This window comes from Gopherus evgoodei, chromosome 1 (genome assembly GCF_007399415.2).
Source record: "Gopherus evgoodei ecotype Sinaloan lineage chromosome 1, rGopEvg1_v1.p, whole genome shotgun sequence".
Taxonomy (NCBI): Eukaryota; Metazoa; Chordata; order Testudines; family Testudinidae; genus Gopherus; species Gopherus evgoodei.
In genome coordinates, this window is record NC_044322.1 from 293,197,172 (window position 1) to 293,216,264 (window position 19,093).

The 19,093-nt window shown below is 40.8% G+C and overlaps 1 protein-coding gene across 7 annotated transcripts in view; it reads right to left on the reverse strand.

Annotated features, from left to right (window-relative positions):
• Positions 1 to 19,093, reverse strand: part of SYT1 (synaptotagmin 1) — a 526,016-nt gene that overhangs the window by 231,892 nt on the left and 275,031 nt on the right. For 2 of the 7 annotated variants that reach the window (XM_030548650.1, XM_030548649.1), the window contains exon 1: positions 10,895 to 11,219. The exons of the other annotated variants lie outside the window; for them this stretch is intronic. The gene's annotated coding sequence lies outside the window, so the exon portion shown is untranslated. Of the gene's footprint in view, positions 1 to 10,894; positions 11,220 to 19,093 lie in introns of those variants that run through there. 7 annotated transcript variants of the gene reach the window in all.

Here is a 19,093-nt window from a genome sequence, read left to right on the forward strand (position 1 = left end):
CCAGTTCCTTTCTCCTGCTTTCTGTTTGCCTCCAGTCACACATTTTCTCTCTCCATTCCTGTGTCTTCCTACTTCCTCTGTTGTAGTGATTCATAACTGCTTTGATCAATTCTTCTTTTGATTTTCTGGGATTTCTTCTCAAGTTCTGCAAGCGACGTGAGGCCGGTGATCCGGCTGCATTAGTCAAGGTCACTAGAAAAAATAAAGATAGAACCATGTAATACACAGAGGCTACATTGTTTATTATCACACAGTGAAGGAGTTTTTAGACTTTTTGTAGCATACTTCCCACTTACCTCACATAACACAGAGAGGCCAGGGAAGTAAGTCATGGCGAGCAATGGGGTGAGTGTTTCTGCCCTGACTGCACCTGGTAGGGGGAATTGACCGATGGGTCACTGGGGTTTATCTGCACTGGGTACAGGAGGTAGCCGGTGTCCTGCACAGGAGACAGTAGTGAACAGGAAGGTGGCGAGCTGCTGGCGGGGGGGGGTCCACGTTAATGCCGGCCTGCTGGTGGGGGGGGGGGAAATGCACAGCTGTGCTGGCTGCCTGCTGGGAAGGGTGGGGGAACACTGGAGCACACCGCAGGGCTGGATCCCTGCTGGGAGGGGAGTGGGGGAGCACCGGAGCGCACCGCGGGGCTGGATGCCTGCTGGGAGGAGCGTGGGGGAACACCAGAGCGCACCGCGGGGCTGGATGCCTGCTGGGAGGGGGGTGGGGGAACACCGGAGCGCACCGCGGGGCTGGATGCCTGCTGGGAGGGGGGTGGGGGAACACCGGAGTGCACCGCGGGGCTAGCTACGTGCTGGGAAGGGGGGGGGGGAGACCGGAGCGCACCGCGGGACTGGATGCCTGCTGGGAAGGGGGAGGGGAGACCGGAGGGCACCGCGGGGCTAGCTACGTGCTGGGAAGGGGTGGGGGGACACTGGAGCGCACCGCGGGGCTGGAGGGGGGGGACCGCGAACCTGGCGCCCTGCACTCAAGTATCCCTAAATTCTCAACAGGGTTTCCTACTGCCAGATATATCACTGCTGCGTGTTACCTGGGAAGAGAGGGAGGGTCTTCTACAGCAATGTGGATTTCATCCTGGTCCCTATGCAGCTTGCCTGTGTGCAGCCATGGCCCCCCACCCCTCGCTGCACAGTGGATCGGACGAGTTAGCCTGACCGGGACAAGGACCACGGTGGCTCTCCCGATAAACTTGAGAAAGCACATTGCTCATGCTCTGTCTGCAACTTTTCAAGAGATTACCGAGGCAGATTACAGAGACATGATAGAGCAAATCAATGGGCTATTCCACGTTTAGGCATGCATGCAGGCAGCCATAACCCAAATCCTCCTCTCTCAAAACATAAAAATCTGCTTACCCCGAGCACGCTCCTCAGTTTTTTCCTCACCAGCAACTTCCTGCTGCTGCGACTGGCTAGCCTCCTCCTGGCTTGAGAAGAGCTCCTGGCTGCATGCCTCCTGGGACTCCGGGGTGTCTCCCTCCACGCCAGTAGCCTCACTGTCGGCTTCCTCTACACCCTCCCCCACTTCTCCCTGCTCTGAACTCTCCATCGTGCTCCTTGGATTGGCAGTGGGGTCACACCCAAGTATGGCATCCAGCTCCTTGTAAAAGCAGCAGGTTGTGGGGGCAGCTCCTGAGCGGCGATTTCCCTCACGGGCTTTGCAGTAAGCACTCCTCAGCTCTTTTATTTTGACCCTGCACTGCAACGCGTCCCGTTCATGGCCCCTTCTCAGCAAGGACTGCGATATCTGCCCATAGGTATCATAATTTCTCCTTCTGGAGCGCAGCTGTGCTTGCACAGCTTCCTCACCCCAAACACTGATGAGGTCCTGCAGCTCCGCATTGTTCCATGCTGGGGCTCATTTGGGGCGTGGAGGCATGGTCGCTGATTGATTGAATGATTGATTGCACTCCACACCTGGCTGAGCAAACAGGAAGGGGATTTTTAAAATTCCCGGGGCATATAAAGGAGGGGTCAGCTGAGCCCAGGGCAGTGGAGTGTGCATGATTACCCGAGAGGCTTCTAAGGTATGCTGGGATACCTCCTTATACCACGGAGGTCAATAAAAGCGCTGGTGGGTGTCCACACTTGCTAACCAGCGCTGGATCACCAGCGCTGGATCCCCTACACCCGAGGCTCGACCAGGTGTACAGCCAGCGCTGCAACCAGGGAGTTGCAGTGCTGGCTGTGCTTTGCAAGTGTGGCCACATCCTAAGTTGCAGTGCTGTAACCCCCTCACCAGCGCTGCAACTCTGTAGTTTAGCCAAGCCCTTAGTTCCTTGGCTAAGTAACATTGGCATGTATACCACATATTATCACACAACTAGATGATGGAATAGTGTTAAAAAGAAAGAAAAAAAAAGCATGTGCATGCCAAAAAAGTGAAGAAAGGCAGGGAAGACTGAATTAAACTACCAGCTCAGGGCTTCATGATATACCGTGCATACAGTGTAATTTCTTGCAAAGCATACTCACTGGCAAATCTTGTGCTAAATTGATAAAGACCATTTAAGTTTCTTTATCATTCAGTGGCTCAGTAGAAAATAATACTATAATTTAAGTTCTAAATTAAAGCTTTGCTTTTAGCTTTTCCTGTGAGATCTTGAGAATTTACAATATCATTTTAGCCCAGAATTCATTCTATACCACTTCAGTGTGTTTTGAAGAGATATATTAAAACATATCCTGTGGATGGATGAGGAAATATCTTTTATTGGACCAACTTCTGTTGGTTAGAACGAGAAGCTTGTGAGTTTACAGAGCTCAAAGAAGAGCTTTGCGTAAGCTCCAAAGCTTCTCTCTCTCACCAGCAGAAGTTGGTTCAATAACAGATATTTCCTCAACCACCTTGTCTCTCTGATATCCTGGGACCAATACGGCTACATCAACACAGCAGACAACTCTCTGGATGGTCATCCAACCAATTCACTTCTGAGCCATTGGGAGGCAGATAATCATTCAAAAACCTCCACAAACCAATATTTATTCCTAATGCTGCCTCTTACAGGGCCCCCAGCTCCAGATGTCCCAACAGCAGCAGCCACCAACAGCAGCAGGAGGTAGAGGAAGGAAGCTTCAAACCCAAAAGGCCCCAGGCATCAGATGAACTTTCAGGAATGAACTCTGTCTTGACTGTGGTATCTCTTGTTTCTAACATCCTGCCACCTCCCAGATTTATGAGCTGAACCAACACGCGTTGAAATAAACAGGAAGACTCCCGTTGATTTCAATTGGCATTGGATCAGGTCTTTAGCCACTGCCTCTGCTCACCAGCTTCATACTCACATCCCCACCATGCATCTCATCCTTTTGATCTACCTTCTGCCTCCATCTATGCACCCTTTGTCTTCCTTCTCCCTCATCCTTACCCCTCACTGTGTCCATCTCTTCTTCTTCCTTCTCCTTTTACTCCTGCAAAAGACCTCCTCTATCTCCCCTCTCAAATGCTCATTTCCCTAATATCAACCCCAGTCTCTTCAGGCTAGTCCCACCTAAACAATTACTAATGTTGTTAGCTATTGCTGTATGTAAAATGAGAAGAAAATGTAAGCATTCAAATGCGGAATCTTTAAGAAGTGCTACAATATGCTCTCATCACATAGTTCTTGTTCTCCCATTCCCTTGCCCCAGGCACTGCTATCTGTTGTCCCCCTTATTGTGCTTTGCTTAATTTTAGATTATAAACACTTCAGGGCATGTACAGCATCTTTTATTTGCTTGTAAAGTGAATAGCAACCTTTGGGAAATATATAGATTATTAATAACAACAAAAATATAAGCAACAACAGTGTAAATTACAAATCTATCTCCACCATCTATGCAATAAAACAACAACAAAACCCAGACAAGACAGACATTCTGTTGTATGTCACTTATAGTCCAGAAAACATTTTTAATGAATTTATATTGTTTCCCCTTCTAGTTTTGGTTGAAATATCTGGCCTCCATTTTCACATTAATAATGCTACAAAAAACCATGGATCCCAAATTTCACAGATCTAAAGCAAACTGGCACCTTTTTTTATAGCAACATCTTCGTAGAATAGAAAGGTTCTCTAATTCAAAAGGTCAAATAGAAATGTTAATGAAAACAGAACCCAGTCAAGTCAAATAAAATAAGAAAATAAACAGAGATTTTGCTTCAGGCAGCCCGAATCTGATTTAAGCAGCAGTCTCAGAAGAATCCAGCTGTTGTTTACTGAAACGTAAAATAATGTGCTTATTCCTTTTATTTGACAGCATCCCTGCTCCTTGAAATCAGGATGTAACATTTTCCCTTTCATAGACAACAATCTGCAATCATTATATGTACAGTAACTAATCTGACCAATTACCTGAAAGCTAATTACTCTGATTTTACAAAACGGGTCAGCTATCTCAGTGTATGTTGAACCCATTAATTACTGGTACTTAATAAAGAACGCCAAAGAGTACATCCATACATTAATGTGTTACAGCAGAATTACAGATATTTTAATACTGGATTGAACAAGCCTCTGATCATCACTGTTTTATAGCCTCAGAGCTTAATCTAATTGTAGCTAATACAGAGCTGGACTGTGCAGGCCTTGGCAATTACAGTATTTTATTCATGTTAACAATTTACTTCCTCACTCCAAACATGGTCTATGTTTACTTATTTTATTGTATATTTGAAAGGACATCATCATTCATTTGAGATAGCAGGATAACCCAAAAGATTCAAAACTTTACTTGATTAAGAAGAATAAAGATGGCACATTTGTCTTGCCTAGAGAAAAACAACCAACCCAACTCAAATCAGCCTTCAGACAGTAAACCTGTAAATACTACCTGCAGTTCTAACACCTCACAAACAGCAATATCCAGTGTTTTTCATTCAGTAGCCCTTGATTATTAACTGAACATTGGTGAGTAGGTCAATGGTACTATAAAAAATATGGTCTCCTTTTCATATCAAAATCTGAAAACAATTTAAATATGTAGTGCAATTTTATACTGTTTATAAAAGCTAAAAAAAGGTCAGAGACATATGCCATCACAATCTGTACTTAAACATTTATTTCTGTCTCATGGTCTCCAGGCTTTCACAAGTGCTTTAAGAGGAGATTGGAAAGAATTTGCTGCCCACTCGTGATGATGCCTCATAAAAGGTTCTTCAAAAACGGATCAAAGGCTGTAATTTCCATGCCATTTCTGTCCAATTTCCTTTTCTCTCAATGTTTTCATTTTTTGAAATGGCTATGATTGCAGTCCAATTTTGCCCACACAGCACTATATGCCTAAATGAGCCATTTATCACAAACTTTTTGTCTTTTTTATGCTTGTGGTTTTATTTGCTTGGCAATTTTTTAACACTCCCCCCCACCCCATGCTGCATTGCAATTATCTTCAGTAATTATACCTGCAGCAGTTTACATTAATCTGTTCTCCAGATGCAGCATTAAAATTTGTAGAGTCCAATTACACCTTAACATGGGTGTTCATTTTAACTCCTCTTCCATCACCAGCACCAAAAGGTTTTCATATACGGTCTCCTAAAGAGAGATCTTTACTCATTTTGGCTTTACCACAGTGGGCATAAAAACCACAAGAGTCAAATTCTTATTGCTCATATTCCATATTGCTTTCTCCTAAGTAGCTCTGCCTACTTTACATATTAACCACTTCTAATTATTTCCCCATCATCTCTGTCATATGTATGAGTGACTTCCAGGTGGAAAAACTTAGCACAAATTTTACTGGCTCCTGTTACCACACCAGGTAAAACACTGCCTGCAGACAGAATGTCATGTTGTGAGACATGGCTGCTGTGTCACTTATGGTGAACACAAAAACGAACTCAGCCATGAGTAGAGAGGTTCACTGTTGACTGCCTAAGTACACTTAAATTGTCTGGTCACTGCTTGGCAGACACATTAAATCCAGGCTCTCTAAATGCAATTTAACCCTGCACAAGCCAACAAATTATTCTTCATCTTCATCTAAAAACACTCTTCTGGCTTTCAAAATTAATACATCATTGTAATGAAATTTCAGAATCTAATTCTCCAGCCCAGTGCACCAACACAGTGGTGAATTTTTCTATTTGCTACTCAGTCTTCTGTCCATTTCTACACTTCACCATTAATAAGTGGTTTTTGTTTTTTTACAGTAGTTTATGGCATACTTCATGGATTGAATATTGAATCACAGCTACATGTTATTCTCAACATTTTCATCAATTAAATATGTAAATAAGTTCATAAACCAACACAGATTGGTTTTTATTTAAAGATAAATCTTAGGATGCTGACCACTTTAGTAACACATAAATTCCTTCAGATGATATACCATAACTGATACCCATGATATGTTGTAGATTGATAATGTACATAATGACACATCAGTAAAAAAGACAGGTTTTTTGTGCTTGTTGCATTGCTTGAGCTATGGGAAACAAGTTATCTCATTCTCTTCTCTGAAGTCACGAATTCATCATAACATGTCTGCTGCATATGGGATTTTTGTGAAGGCTGCATTAGCTCATGCCTGGAACCTCTTTATTAGAAGGCAAACGGCCAAAGTCTGTTGTCTTCTACACCAAGGTAAACATACAAAAGTCAATATATTTACTGAAGCTACTGGCATAACTGAGAACAGAGTTTATTTGAGGAGTACCTTCCATTCTATGTAGTTTAGAACCACAGTGGTAAGAAAATTCTAATATATGAACAAGCTAAGCACATAGTTCTTGGGTCCCACACTACAAGAAGGATGTGGGAAAACTGGAAAGAGTCCAGTGGAGGGCAACAAAAATGATTAGGGGGCTGGAGCACATGACTTATGAGGAGAGGCTGAGGGAACTGGGATTGTTTAGCCGGCAGAAGAGAAGAATGAGGGGGGATTTGATAGCTGCTTTCAACTACCTGAAAGGGGGTTCCACAGAGGATGGATCTAGACTGTTCTCAGTGGTACCAGATGACAGAACAAGGAATAATGGTCTCAACTTGCAGTGGGGGAAGTTTAGGTTGAATATTAGGAAAAACTTTCACTAGGAGGGTGGTGAAGCACTAGCATGGGTTACCTAGGGAGGTGGTGGAATCTCCATCCTTAGAAGTTTTTAAGGTCAGGCTTGACAAAGCCCTAGCTGGGATGATTTAGTTGGGGACTGGTCCTGCTTTGAGCAGGGGGTTGAACTAGATGACCTCTTGAGGTCCCTTCCAACCCTGCTATTTTATGATTCTATGAATGAATAGAAATAATAATGTTGAAAAACAATAAAATCTAAATGGGTCTTTTTTATTATACACTTTTCCCCATAAAAAGGAAGATTTGCTTTGTGACATCCTTTGTGATGCATTGTCACTAAATCTGTACCACTTAAGAATTCTGGCTGATATTGTGAAGTTGTATTATGAAAAACTGCGGTGTCATGAATACCTACATGCATGTGGATCTATCACTCCTGACAACTCCTCTATCCTCCCCCCCTCCACATACACACACCAGAGAAACAATGGGGTGGGACTCAATGACTCTATTCAAGTGCAAACACCTGAACAATGGGTGAACTGCACCCTTAGAAAACCAGTTTTAGCTTAACTCCTCCCAAGGGAGGGAAAAAGGCAAGCACAGTGGAAAGTCACCCAAAAGACAGAAAGAAGGAAGCTAGGTGAGTTGCATAGTGAAACCCAGGGGAACAAGGTGAGGTGGCATTCAGAAGGAGGAAGCCTGGAAAAGGAGATAGTAAGGTCACAGAAGCTAGGTCCCCTCACTAATGAGGGAGAAAGACCAATTAGCATGCAACAGCCTGCATGAGCAAGGAACGCATTGCCTTCCTGGACATGGATATTTCCTCAAGGACTCACAAGGGAAGGGATGTGAGAAAATGAGGAATATTGCCATCTGAGATGTTTGTTTTGCAGGATCTGAACTCCCCCATGCTTTATATGATTCAGCATAAAGGGGTGTGTGTGCGCGTGTGTGTAACTGCTCAACAACTGCTGTGCATTCCTGAGAGAATTAAACTGTAAATCAGATGCTTCAGATCTTTTTGGTGGAGTTCTGGGAGAGCGGTGTGTTAAGTGCCACGGAGTCTGAAGGTCAACAGTGTGTTCAAAGGGGCTAGGCAGCTGGATGGAGGTTCCAACATTGATATAAAGTCTGCGCCCTGAGTGTCCTAGTGACTCTGATATTGGGTACTGGGACAACGGATGGACTTCAGGGCTTTAAACACTGTGGGGATCCCAAGCAGCTGCAGCTTGGATTCTCCTCACAGCAGTGCTAGTGAGTGGCCAGGACGTGACACTCACTAGGATCAGTGCTTCTGGCTTTTTGAACAACCTAGTGATGAAAATTAGTAGAAATGTGTTTGAAACACTTGGATTGGTGTGAGGGGGAGGGTGTAGGCGGTGGCAATTATGACTTGGTGGGGAATAGGAAATTCAGCAAGGGCTTTTGCCAGTTATTAAGCAAATGAAAAATGACACACATGATGGGGTTAATAAAAATAAAGACTGCAAATGACTGAAACATTGTTTAATTAACAAAGAACTAAACAATGTCAGTGCTTATGAAACTAGTTTAACTAAGATAGACATAGATATTTAAAAGGAAATGAAACACTGATTGATTGTTTCCTTTATTTAATTTAGCCAAATAAGATTATGGTGGAGTCAATACTAACTAATGCATTTTACAGAATGAGGTTTTAAATTTTTTCATCTAAAATTATCAGGCCAAATTCTGCTTTCAGCTGGATGAATATAAACCTGGAGTAACTCCATTGACTTCAACAGAGCTGCTGCATATTTTGACTTAGGTAAATGAGAACTGAATTTAGCCAAATTAATTTAACGTTATCTGACAGAGTCTACTGCATATCAATGAAGTTTTGTAAAATTTATATCCTTTGAATGGAACTTAAAAAATGACCATGCAAAGTTTTATAACAAGGATTAGTATAGGGTCAGGTGCCGCTCCCATTTTCACCAACGAAAAATTTAGGAGTTAACACCAGTGGATTCAATATGCCACTCCAGATATATTCCAGTGTAACCAAGGCAGAATCTCTCCCACAGGAAGGGTCATAATCTCTTTTAGCGAAAATGTGCTTTTTGCTCCAGAGACTGTGTGTTTCATCATCTCTATGGGGCTTTAGTCTTCAAATAACCCCTTCACTTTTGACCTCATTGCTTCTAGTTTGCCCCTTTTTATCTAGATTAGCTAACCCAAGAGGTGTTTACTTCTCCTGATTTAGGGTTTCCGAAGCAAAATCAAAGTTATAGATGCCATGACTGTAGCTGCAGCACTACTACAATATGCAGCAATGACAACAGCTTCTCTTTGTTATAATCTTTTTTGCTCTTTGACTATGTTGATCCCTCCATGGCTTTCAGCAGCAATTTTCACCCAGGGTGGCAGAGAGTTTGTTTTCTTCATGAAGAAAAATAAAGGTAAGAAAGCTAAACACGTTCATTTTTATAGTAAAGTAAAAAGTGAATGAAAATGAGATGAAGCTTGCAGGCAAAGAATGATGTTTTATTTAAGATTAGACTTGTCTACACTGAAGTTAATTCAGATGAAATTTGGGTGTGAATTTGAAGCAGGATAGCTATTCCAAATTAACTCCCTATGTTGATGCTCTTATTCCAAATTAGTTTACTATGAATTAGCTTAATTCACTTCCAAAATAGATTACGTTAATTTGGAATAAAACCATGCTTATTTGGGAATAAGAGTGTTACTCAGGAATAGCTGTTCCTGAACAACTCCCCATGTAGACGATGATTTACTTAATGCCAAGAGTGATATATGTTCTTTAACAGGAAGGGAACATCTATTAAACTTTACCTATGACAACATAACACACATAGAGAGCATAATACATAAAGGATTGATGGGAATTATGGGAAAGCATATGCATACATGTATGTGACACTCACTAATGGTGATGTTCCTATGATTACTGAAAGATCTCCTGCTAAAGATGTAATTTATACTTAGCATCATCATTAGATATTGTACCTACCTGCACATACATATGTATCTCTATGATCCTGCACAGCGGTACGACTTTTTTAATATTAACCCCCCATTACAAGAAAAATATCCAAGGTCTGCGCTCTGCTATATATCCTCACTTCTCACATGTATGGGTAGCATTTGGATTTACCTTGCACACAAAAAGATACATGTGGACATAGGCCAGCGCTCATCGCAATTTGCAGCCTGTTGTCTAATTCAAAGAGTAATCTTTCCCTAGCTTTCTGTGGCTGACATGATTACCATAATAAATTAAAGTACTGTACACTATAGGCAGGCAAAAACATTTCCAGCTTTAAATGATGAGGGAAGTACAGAATAATTCCTTCAAGCACTAGATCCACACACATTTAATTCTCACAATACAAGTTTTGATTAAAAGTCTGAAAATAAAAGAAGACTTAAATCTTACATTTCTGCACATAAAATAAATGAGTGTTAATAGGAGACAGTTACACAGTATGTTGCTGGTGTTATTTTTTCTCCTGATTTACTAAGGTTGCTGCATTTGATTGATTGCAATTTTCTCCATTTCTTAGCATTATGCCAAATGGAAACATTTTGTTCCATCAATCTTAGCAAGTGACACAATGTTCCCTGGCATGTGACATTAATAAAAAGTCATGCTGGCTGTCTCTCTTGGCTGGTCACATCAAGGTTGATCTTTGATAGCTTTTTATGTTCAGTGAGATTTGTCAATCATGCCTCTATTTAAATCTTAAATACATTTCAGAAAATCCACCCATTATAAAAGTCTTTCTTAAAAATGTACATGAGGGGATTTTTCATGTGGTAGCAACAAAAAAGCCTTAGCTCTGCTTATCTTTTTCTCAGCAATATCTTCAGAGCATTAGAAGTGAGGATTAGATTCTTACCTGGTACCCAATATAGTCCCTTTCTGGAGCTCTACACAAGTGTGCTGTAAAGTGACCTAGCACTGATTCCCCAGCTGCAACACTAGTCCAGCACTGGCTGTTCGTTAATCACTGAATAGTGATCCTGCCATTTCTGAAGAGCTTTCCTGAGATATAAAAGTAGACACAGCCACACAGGATTAATACATGGTGCCAGAAACAAAATTTCCGCTTTCTCCTTCAGCAATGCAGTTCACGTCTTGCAAAAGACAGCTACTCAAGCACATTCAAGGGCATTCCCCGAGAAACAATATGCTAATTCCATAGCTCAAGCTGCTGGGTCCTGGTGCACCTCAGAGTACACTGAAGAAAGATTCCCGAGTCAATGACAGACTATTTAACCTAATGACTAATGCTTCACAGTGTAATGTTTTATTACTGTCTCGTAATATCATACACACACGTGATCAATAAATTATTAAAAGCCATGATAGAAAATACAATGAATACTAGAGTCTAGTTCTAATTTAAACACTGTTTTTTGTGGAACAGTCTAGATCAATTAAAGAGGTTAAAATACATTTGATTACAGAGACTCAGCCAATGATCTAAAATGATTCTGTACACTTTGAGCATTTTCATAGCCTCTCAACAAGGGAAATATCAATATGTCATGTCTCTTAGCTGCTGCACTGATCTAGCTCCCAGGCTTTAGGTTTCATTTCTAAGTACATGTATTTTTTTTTTTAATGAACACTTAGAGTTATATAACACTGCTGCAGTTGTATCCACGTGGATAAAGAAAATGAACAAACACTAGCCAACCAATCCACAGTATAAGAATTCCCATAGTAACAAAAGTCATGGATATTACAACTATCCTCCTCATAGAGTTAAGCACTTATGCAGAAAAAAAGCCTATGCAGCATGAACACTATTTGAAACGGCTAAGAACAATTTATATCATGGGGAAGAGGGGCGAGGAAATGAGGAGAAAGGATACAGAAAGGTCTATGAATCTGCGCAAATCCAGCCTGTCCTTCAGTGAGACAACATATAGGCTGTTAGCAAGTGATTGCATGATCAAAGCAAAAAAGTGTAGTGCATAAGTGTTGATCTCCCAGCTGATACTGAAGCAATGAATTATCTCAAGTGAATGATCATTCACAATAATTATTTTTGTCAAGTAACAATTACTGCAACACATTCTTAAGGATTTTCTTCGTTTCCAAATATCCTATTATAAATGTTATGTAACAATAATAATTAAGTTTGGGAGTAGAATGCATTTAATCTTTTTCTTTTTTGTAAGTGTTTTGTGATATCCATTGTAACCTCTAGTGCTTTTATAGATGAAAGTTTGTGCAAAGTTGTGCATAAGTTAGAAATTAATTAAATGAATTTACATGCACAATCAGCAAAAATTTTCACACTGAATGATGAGAGAAAGTTGTTTTACAAAGTCATCCTACAGTGGGGGTCAACTTTGTGACACTACTGTAATTTATAGACTTTGAGGGTTTCTTGTGATGAAATACAGCCAGCTTAGCAATGTTGCCAGAACTCCTTGCAATTTCCATCTTTGACCACTAGAGATAACTGCCTTTAGCACCTGAGCACCAGACACCTGTGTGTGCTTGGAGGGGGCTGTGTCCAACAGCAGATCCAGAACAGCAGAGCTGACCCTCACTCCATGCTCAGCAGTAGCACTGTCTCCTCCTCCTCCACCACAGTACAGTGACGGGGACAGAAGAGCCCTCTGGAAGCCCTCCTTGGGCTGGCTGATGATGGGGCAGCTGTGGGAGATTGCCACTGGGGATGATTTGGGGAGCTCAGGACTTGTGCACACATTCTGCAGGCATTTAAAATTGAATTTTCACCCTATAATTGTCTCTCACACACACTAGCAGAGATTGGGGAGTTCAAAAACCAGAAATTAGCTAACAAAAATATGTATTTTTGAATTTCATTATTTTTATTATGAATTCTGATTGTACTGACTCGTGATTTTTGAACTCTTAGGGTTGGTAATATTGTCCTGATACACTATGGGGCTGGAGGGGTGAACAGTCATCTGAACAATGGCCCAGCACCTTTTTGGCCCACTTTAGCCCAGCTTGGGGCAGGAGACTTAGTGATGGGGATGGGGAATCATGGGAGGAGGGCCCTGCCTACACGATGTGGAAAATCAATGGGTCAGAGTGGAGAAGCAGACTAGCTCTGGGACAGGAGCCACTGTGGGGTGAATTTGGGATGGAATTGGTGTCCAAGCCTCCCACCCCCAAATCAGGACTTTTCACCCATGAGAGCATGATGCTACCCACACCCCTGTATCACAAGCCCCAGGGGGCAGGACTCATCTCTCCACCTAGCATAGTCCCCCACTTGAAATGGTGTCCTGTAGCCCCTGCTCTCCTATGTCTTAAGTCAGAGATACTTTGCTTGTAGCTTACATGCTTCATACTTAGCAGCTGTTTGTACATAGCTCTTACTGACTCCCCCAGTCTGATTCGCGGTCCCTAATGAAAACAGATAAGAGGTTTGGGCACCATCCCAAACCGCAAATCCAAGATAAGGAACTGCTGGGGTCTCTCTCTGGCAGCCAGAAGGGAGGATGGAGAAAGAGGGAGAGGATATATTGTGTTGAATGGAGCCATTCATTCCTGGCATTGTGTTGACATACTTGTGTTGTAGTGAGTTAATATGTGATGACACTGCATTGTGACATATTGCATATTGATGAAGTGTTACAAAGCAAACATGGCAACACAGCGATCAGGGCAGCATGTTGCAGTCATATTATGACTGTTTGTATTTCTGTTCATAGGGGAAGGAAACAGCTTATTAATTCCCACAGCTGTGTTTTACCATCACTCCTTTCGCACTATTTTTGCACTTCTAATTTAACACATATAGGTACCAATCCTACTCTGGCAAGACTCCCACAGATGTAAATCAGAGTTTTCCCATGAGTAAGGAACATAGGATTGGGCCTGTTGTGCTTTTAAGCTTTGTTTGCAACTTTGTATTCCCTTCTCTGTGTTCATTAAGTTAAATTCTCTATTCTATCTTCTAAAACATTCAGTTGTGAACATTTCAATATTTATGTAGGTGAGCAATCATCCAGTAAGGTAAAGAATTTTAAATTCAATTAATACAGTACAGTGCAATAGTTAATAAGTAGTACCTAGATGCTCTAACCAAGTGTAGGGTTCCCTCATGTTAGGGGTTGTACAAACACAGAAATAATCCATACACTGAACAGTTTACAGACGAAGCCCACAAAGGATGGGAGAAAGGAAGTGTTATTTTCTTCCTTTTACACACGAGGAAGAGAGGCACTGAGGGATTAAAGGATTTATCCAAGGTCATCCAGGAAGCCTGTGGGAAAGCCAGGAATTGAATCCACATCTCCGGAGTTCTACTTCCTCCATCACCTGGCCTCTCTCTGGAAGAGCTGGTTGGAAAAAAAAATGATTTTTATTCCCCATCAAAAATGCTATTTTGTCAAAAGGAAAGTGTTTAATGGAAATATGTTGGTTTCAACACAAATTTCAAACTACCCCAACCCAGAATAGTCAGTAGCCCAGTGGTTAGGTCACTCACAGCGGATGTAGAAGACCCATGTTCATATACTGGTTCTATCTGATTTGAACTGGGGACTTCAACTTGGGCCTTCCACATCCCAGGTGAGTGCCTTGATTACCAGGCTACTGGCTATTTTGAGGTGGGTTTCTTTCTTTCTCCGACTTTTTCACAAAATGTGAAAGGGTTTATTTTTGCCCTATGTTGGAATGGCAACAATTTTTGAAACCTCAATATTTTTCATGAAACAGATTTCTTTTCTCGCCAGCTCTGCCATCCATATCAGATGCTGGTGCTGATTCTGCCCCCAAGTTACAGTAAAATAGGAAACTTCGGAGGAGAGATCTTCCCTTAAGTGCAGACACGTCGCTGCCTGACTGTTGGAACACCGTATGCTTTTCTCTCTGCTGTGCTTTGGTCTGCACACCTATTACAACAGCCTAGCATCACTTCATTGTCTAGGCATAATGGGCAAAGATTTTGTTTTCCTATATAAACATCTATCAACAGAAACTTGTAACTAATTTTTCTCACAATTTCTTTTTCTGCCTTTTATATTTCTAAGATGTTTTATCTCCTCAGTCCTGGGTCATAGGCTACTAGTTTGGAAAAAGCTCACTTGAGACTCTGAGATAATGAAAATAGCCAAATAATAAAAGAACATTTAAGGCCACTACTATGGGATCTACCTCCATGGGTTCTGTAATATATCAACCCAGGCACCTGTTATAAAAAGTTCCTGTACTACAGCTGCAGCTGTAACCAGCCAGGGTAAAGTCCAGCAAAGGTACAACACATGGAATCAGTGCCAAATCTAGGCTTAAAAAACGAGGGATACCAGCGAACACTTTCAAGATAGCACTTTCACTACATCCTTTTCCTTCACAGAAGCTCCCCAACACCATGGTGACTTAGATCTTAGTCCATCCCCTGCTTTGCTGCACATTGGGCTACCCGTATTTGCCATCCTTGCCTGTCAGCTGCCCTTCTCTCCAAACCTTGATGTCATTCAGAACTATTCATTTCCATGTTATTCGCAGCCTTCCTCTCTTTCTTCTTGTGTTTTCTGGCTTCCATTCAAGGGCGGAATTTGGTAAGCATTTTTTTCCATTCTCAGCACATGTCCCAGCCACTGATGTCTTCTTTTGTAGATTATTTGTGAAAGGTACCTTGTCCAGTAATTTTTCTGACATCTTCATTCGTCTTCCTATCTCTATATGTTATTCCCAATATTCCCATGGTGCAGCATTATGCAATATGATTAGGAAAAAAAATCTATTTCCAAACTGTTCAGAATCTGGCAGCTACTTAGGGGTGGAACTGGTTCAGCATGGAGTCTGTTGTGGTGTAGACTAAGGCCAGTGTCTTTGTTCTTCTCCCAGTCAATCTGTGCAGATATGCACAACTGTGCAAATGCCTCTTATGCAGAACCATATATGGGATACTTTAAATAGGGAGATTAGACAGAATTGAGAAGGGAGGATTTGGTAATGGTAAAGTCCACCATGTCACACTTATTTTTTCCTTATTGTTTTCCTTTTGAATCTTCTCTTTCTTTCTAGTTTGTTTTTTCTTACAATCCTACCTTCCCTTTTTCACTGATCCTTTTACTTTAATTATGCTATCCCTAGAGCCAGAAATTTTATTTTAAATTTACAGAGTTTGTAGGAACATAAGTTGCTGTTGCACGGTATCAGACATGATCATAAGTGTTTCCATAATAGGATCAGAAAGCAAACAAGGATATGGTCCTTTGAGCCACATGAGCAGCACAGAAGACTGGAAAGCAATTAGATTTGGCCAAAATGAGAATATTCCTGGCATAGGGAGAGCTCTAAGTAGGCATGAAGCCAGTATAGCTATCTGCTGCACCACGACCCCGCACTTGTTTCCAGCATAGGAACTGGAGCACACTGCACTTCAGCTATATTGAATTGGTGCATGTTTTCTTAGGCACTATAGCCAGCTGGCATAAATTAGAGCAGCCCCCATGCTGTTCAAACCTACACCAGAGTTCACTGTAGCCTTGATCTGCCCTGACAATCAGGGAGCTGTGACTAAAATGGGGCTTACAACCCACCGCAGAATCTGAGCATTAGCGAAGTGATTTTTTTTTAAGAAAAAAATTACTACATAAAATACATAAGAGTAAAATAAAATTAACAATAATAATCAAGCTTACTCACCAGGTGGGTTTTCTCAGGCTGTAATTAGAAAGCCTACAATCTTATGCAAAATGTTCATGTACCTCTTTAATTACCATGGCACATTATTCTAATGTTATAAGTCATTAAGCTACCCTCTCTTACTTAACAGTCAGTGCAGGAAGTAAAAATAAATAAATAAATAAATAAATATTACAAATAGATTTGAAGCATTCCTGAATATTTTCTCATTAGCACATTTATCTTCCACTGAGTTTACAGGTTCATCCTCAGCATTAAAACTGAAGAATTCCTACTAAGCTCTAAAGCAAGAGAGGCCAAATTAAACATCTTAAAACTCTGATTGTTATCTAAGAAAACACTGTGAATGCATTTATAAAATACCTGCTTCAAGTAAAATCTTAGCAGTTAGAAGGCATTAAATTAAAATATATTTTGTTACGTGGAAATTTTCACAAAATGAGCTGAAACTCTATGGAAGGTGGTTTCTGTTATAAATGGATGAGCAGCAAGATGAGAACATAATAAATTCATTAAAATATTGTTTTGTTGCACTTTTTACAAATGAAAAACAAGGAACTTGCGCCAGTACTAAAAAATTATAGTCTCTATTCATAAACTCCCAAATCACATGGTGGGCAGCTTTCTCAAGCATTCACTTCAGAGATACAGACCTTTCTTTTAAATTAACACAGAATGATATTTTGTGGCAACAGAAATTTAACATTCCTTTGCAAAGAAAAATCTTTATATATTCATGAAAAATAGGCTAATAGAGATTTATGAAGTCGTGAAAGATATACTAGCTTAAGCAAAAACCCCACATATTCATTCTGACAATGGTATGGTGACATTTTCTCTGCCCATCAAAAACATTATTCATCTCCTCCAGGCAGATAAATGAGTAGAATTTTGGAAGGTTGGTCTAGTATGAAATCACCTCTGTAAGAAGCTGATTTTATGTGCTAATTACAGTTTTAGCTATAGCTCTACAATGCATGAAACATTAACTAATGACAACTCATAACTGATGAGTGAAAGTGATGTACACAATTGTAATTGAAAATGGTGTATTCAAATGCAACACTCTGATTATCACATAGCCTTCAATGCGGGTTAACATCAAATGGTCTTGTAACATGACATGGTAATTCTGGTAACAGTAAATGAAATGAATTGATATCATGGCCTCATTTTAGAGAGGTGTGTGCCAAACTCCCCAGGAATGACAGGATTTAGATATCTGAAAAGTAGTAGTACCTATACTAGCAAGACCTGTTTTAAATGTCCTTTTCCCATTGCTATTCTACTCATTTCTTTGTTTACATGTTCAGAGAATACAATTCTGTATTATTTATTAACAATGTTACAATCATTAATTACTGAATTAATGTAATAATGCAGTAATTAGTACATTAATACTCTTTACTTTGTACTGGAATCAATTAAGTATATTGAAAATAATTTGGGCATATCTAGCAGGGGGCTGAGTGTCCCAAGACCCTGTTTCAGCAAAGTATTAACTTCAGTTGGACTTAAGCACATGATTAAGTGCTTTGTTGAATGAGGATCAGAGTTTCTAGTGATGATAATGAAAGCTAACAGTACTCAGCATTTTCCAGAACCGGGACCAAAGGGGATCAAGTTCAACAAAACATGAACCAGTGAATAGAGTATGGCCAAGCAGAAATCACGTTTAAAGATACAGCTGTGAGAAGAGGGGTGCTCTGCTCTCAGCAATCAGAATTTTATTGCATTTGTTACAAGGCTGTTCTGTATTCTGAAATGAGGAACAGGAGAAGATTTGAAAAATATTATGATACAGTATCAATGAATCAATGTTCTTCCAATTAAAGATACAGGATGTATTAAACTGATATACTCTCCCCAATGTCAATAGTGTGTCTCTTGAAAGCCACCTCAATAGTTACCTATTTACAAAAAAATAAAAAGGCTTGATATATATTAAGCAGCAACAATAATTGAGCCTTCCACCCATGTTTGGGCGTGCATATTGTGGGCACCCCTAGAAATACAGTTTCAATACCTCCAATAACTGCATTTAGGATAGCAGCTTTTGCAGCATGACAATAACTGCAGAATAGCAAATGTTAAATTTGTAAATGATGCCCATTGTAAGAAAAAGCCTGGCAGCACAGGTTCTGTATAGAGTACAAATTACCAAAGGCTAGATTTTGTATTCCTTATTCAGAGTAACAGGGTCTTCTACTCTCGACAAGGCAAAAGAGAACATAGCAGGAGAGAATGGGCCACAGACATGAAGGGAGAGGTCTGCATGTTCACAGCATTCTCCTCCGTAGCTCCCCAAAAGTAAAGAAGTCTCTCAAGGAGTTCTGTGGATGGGCCTGGGAAAAGACAAGGTTTCAGAGGACGGATGGTCTAATGGATAAGGCACAGTGGTAGAAAGGATAGACTAAGACAAAGCACAAGACTGAGACTCAAGAAATCT